We start from the raw sequence: 3,856 nt of genomic DNA on the forward strand, positions 1-3,856 counted from the left end.
GTCAAAATGTGTTTTGAAAGGAAAAATTGCTTTTTGAACGGTGACCTGGCACACCGAAACCCAGTGCTAGGTGGCGACTCTGGAAAAATCCTTTTTAACACAATTTTGTCACTTTTCATAATTGAAACCCTTTTGAGCTTTACAAATCTATTAATATTTTTAAGAGGGTTTAGTGAGGTGAAAAAAAGGGGTGTGACAAGGCCAATTTCTCAACTTTTGCAATCTTTACTTTTCAATTCATCCTTAAAATCTCACTAGCTTCTTCAACCTCTCTGAGTTCACCCTTCTCTCAATTTGTTCTTACTACAACATCAACTCCTTCTCTTCTCTTGAATTTCTTAACCACAATGGCTAAAACATCTAAAACTGTTTCTCAGAAGGAAAAAGCTTCATCATCGCGACCGGCCAGAGGTAGGACGATAGTGCCACCTCGTATCGAGGAGAGTATTCCCCGGCCATGCGAGTTAACTTCCGATTTCAAAATCGATAAACCTGCATCGACACCAGGCCGATGTGAACCCATGTCTCGATACATCTGCATAATAACTGAAGATGAACTTGAGCAGGTGATAAAAGGACTGCAACTAGGAGAACAAAGATGTTGTGATCCCTTCCCCTGAAGAAGACATCACTACCCATAAGGCAGGGTACTTAAGCGTGTATACCTACCCTTTCACGTTGGGTCCCGTAGATCCAGCTCTGGGTTCCATAAACCTAGTGATTCTTGATTTTTGCCAATAATACTAGGCAACGCTTGGCCAGATCTACCCTTCTTTCTGGCACATAGTCAATTGATCAGATATTTCTCGGGCCTGGTCGAGGGGATCCCCTTTACCCTCGGCCACCTGATCATGCTATACAACCCTCGCCTTTATCAAAGTTGTCTGATAATGCTTCAGCGCCGATCATTGAAGTCCCTTTTCTCCAGCATCGATAAGGACAAGGATAGAGGATGGATGAGCCGGTTTGTCCGAGTCAGGACCTCCGATCTGATTCCTGCTGAGAGGATGCCATTCCCCGAGGAGTGGAACATGAAACGTAAGTACAAATTTATCGATGGTGATTAATATCCTGCTTTCCCTACCTTTCCTCGTTCTAATTCTTTTCTGATGATGCAGCTGTTGCTTGGCTTCCTAGTGTGATCCTGGACCTCGCAGGTTGGGTCTGGCAACTGGCCTCTACTTCTTCATATGCGGAACGTAGCTAGCGTGATTTGGCCAAGGGTCGATGGGAAGCTAAAAACCATGGTGAGTTCTCTTGTTTACATATTGATGTTTCTTAATGGAATACTCATTTTACCATTACGCAAGCCTCAGAGACGCCATTGCTATGCGGCCGCCCCCGCCCGGTGAAGAAGAACTCCCAAAATCAACCAAAGAAAAGAAGAGGAAGAGGGGGTCACCTGCAAGTTCCCCGAAGCCAAAGAAAAGCTGAGCTCGAAAGCCTAGGGCCGATCCTGTGGCCCTATCTTTCGAAATAGCCCAACACCTTCGGGGTGAAGAGGAAGAGGGAGAAGATGACGACTGCCTATTGGTAGCTCAGAAAAGAGGAAGCATTGACGCTTCGAAAGCCGATGAGCCGATGGTGGCTGATGCGGTTCAACCTCGAACCGAAGAAATTTTGGAGGGGAGCTCGAGCAGAGTCCCCGAGCCATTAGGTGGTAAAAATGTGTCTCGTCTCGGGGGACATTTGGCGGGCGAGCCCGAGGAGCCTAGTTCCGAGGTCCTCCACATAGAGGGTGATATCCCAAGTGAATCACTTGGGATAATTAATGTAGATGACTCGCTGTTGATACCCAATTTTACCCTGTAATATTTTTTATATGTGCAAAATACTTTCAAAATAGCATATGTATGCATATATATGTGTGTCCAAATGTTTTAGTATTTTCCCTAATTTTTTTAAAGATTTTTAAATCAATTTATTACCCTATTTTATCAATATAAAATCAATGATTATTCCCCAAATGATCATTTTTGTGATTCATTTATTGTATTTTCATATTTATACCAAAATATAGCTAAGGTAATTTTTTGCACATTTTTTACAAATCTATTTACTATTTTAAAGCTAAATTGCATGTAATTGCAATATTAGCCTATTTTAAGAATTAATTGCGTTTATAATTGTAAAATTGATTCCGGTATTTTTAATTCAATATTTATATATTATTATCAATTTAGTACGTTTAAATTGTTTTCAGAAATCATTTTACTACTTTTATGAAATAAAAAGGGATGGAGAGGTTCAAGGTAAAGTGGAAGCTAAGAAAGCTGCTTATTTGAAGCTAGTGGAGAGTACAAACGAGGAGGAAAAAAGGACTTATCGGGAATGTTACAGAAAGGCAAGGAAAGAGGCGAAGTTAGCAGTTACGACGGCTAAGAACGCGGCATTTGCTCGTTTGTACGAGGAGCTTGAGGGCAAAGGCGGGGACAAGAGGTTGTACCGGTTGGCCAAGGTAAGGGAGAGGAAAGCCCGCGACTTAGACCAAGTCAAGTGCATCAAGGACGAGGATGGAAAAGTGTTGTTGGACGAGGAACTTATTAGGAGAAGATGGCAGACATACTTCCATAAACTGTTGAATGAGGAGGGGGATAGACAGATTGTGCTGGGTGAGTTGGAGCACTCCGAGAGTCGGCGGGATTTTGGGTACTGTAGGCGGATTACGATGGAGGAGGTGGAAGAGGCGATGCGTAAGATGTGCAGGGGCAGAGCAACCGGGCCAGACGAAATCCCGGTGGAATTTTGGAAGAGCGCGGGGCGGGCAGGGTTGGAGTGGCTCACTGGGCTGTTTGATGTTATTTTTAAGACAAAGAAGATGCCCGAAGAATGGAGGTGGAGTACGATGGTTCCGATTTACAAGAACAAGGGTGATATCCAAAATTGCAACAATTATAGGGGTATCAAGCTGTTGAGTCACACTATGAAGGTTTGGGAGAGGGTGGTGGAGGCTAGGGTGAGGAGGTGCGTGTCTATTTCCGAAAATCATTTTGGATTCATGCTGGGGCATTCGACTACGGAAGCGATTCATTTGGTAAGGAGATTAGTGGAGCAGTACAGGGAAAGGAAGAAGGATTTGCATATGGTGTTTATTGGCCTTGATAAAGCCTACGATAAAGTTCCGAGGGAGGTCCTGTGGAGGTGTTTGGAGGTTAGCGGTGTTCCGGTAGCGTATATTAGTGTGATTAAGGATATGTATGATAATGCTAAGACTAAGGTGAGGACTGGGGGTGGTGACTCGGAGCATTTCCCTGTGGTGATGGGGTTGCACCAGGGATCGGCTCTTAGCCCATTTTTATTTGCCTTGGGGATGGATGTATTGTCGTGTCACATCCAAGGGGAGGTGCCTTGGGTGCATGCTGTTTGCCGATGATATAGTGTTGATTGACGAGACGCGTAGCGAAGTTAACGCGAGGTTAGAGGTTTGGAGACAGACCTTGGAGTCTAAAGGTTTCAAACTGAGTAGAACCAAGACAGAATACTTGGAGTGCAAGCTCAATGATGGGACCCATGATGCAGACGTAGAGGTTAAGCTTGATGCTCAAGTTATCCCCAAGAGAGCGAGTTTTAAGTACCTCGGGTCTATTATCCAGGGTAACGGGGAGATTGACGAAGATGTCGCGCATCGCATTGGAGCGGGATGGATGAAGTGGAGGCTCGCTTTCAGTGTTTTGTGTGATAGGAATGTGCCGCTAAGACTTAAGGGTAAGTTTTATAGAGGGGTGGTTCGACCGGCTATGATGTATGGGGCTGAGTGTTGGCCAGTCAAGAACTCCCACGTGCAGAAGATGAGAGTAGCAGAGATGAGGATGTTGAGATAGATGTGTAGGTGTACCAGGAGAGATAGGATTAGGAA

The 3,856-nt window shown here is 44.4% G+C and overlaps 1 long non-coding RNA gene across 1 annotated transcript; it reads left to right on the forward strand.

Moving 5' to 3' along the window:
• Window positions 1-1,001: 1,001 nt before the first annotated feature.
• Window positions 1,002-1,799, forward strand: LOC109219700. Its single transcript, XR_002066974.1, has 3 exons — window positions 1,002-1,038; window positions 1,119-1,247; window positions 1,317-1,799. It is a non-coding gene; the product is annotated as an uncharacterized LOC109219700 (long non-coding RNA).
• Window positions 1,800-3,856: the final 2,057 nt, after the last annotated feature.

This window comes from Nicotiana attenuata, unplaced genomic scaffold (genome assembly GCF_001879085.1).
Source record: "Nicotiana attenuata strain UT unplaced genomic scaffold, NIATTr2, whole genome shotgun sequence".
Classification (NCBI taxonomy): Eukaryota; Viridiplantae; Streptophyta; class Magnoliopsida; order Solanales; family Solanaceae; genus Nicotiana; species Nicotiana attenuata.